Source organism: Theropithecus gelada, chromosome 1 (assembly GCF_003255815.1).
Source record: "Theropithecus gelada isolate Dixy chromosome 1, Tgel_1.0, whole genome shotgun sequence".
Classification (NCBI taxonomy): domain Eukaryota; kingdom Metazoa; phylum Chordata; class Mammalia; order Primates; family Cercopithecidae; genus Theropithecus; species Theropithecus gelada.
This window is the reverse complement of record NC_037668.1, coordinates 98,319,105-98,319,307: the sequence shown is the minus strand read 5'-3', so window position 1 is coordinate 98,319,307 and position 203 is coordinate 98,319,105.

The following is a 203-nucleotide window of genomic DNA, read 5'->3' as shown; positions in this document are numbered from 1 at the left end:
AAAAAAAAAAAAAAAAAAAAAAAAAAAAAAAAAAAAAAAAACCCAGGAATATAGGAATATAGGTTAATGTCACATAATGTAGGAATACCACAATGGGATGCATTTGATAATTAGATTTATTTTTTTTAATATTAAGTACAATCTTAAATCAGTAGAATTTCACAGTAAACTTTTCAAGTATTTGATTTTTGGCTTATGGTAAC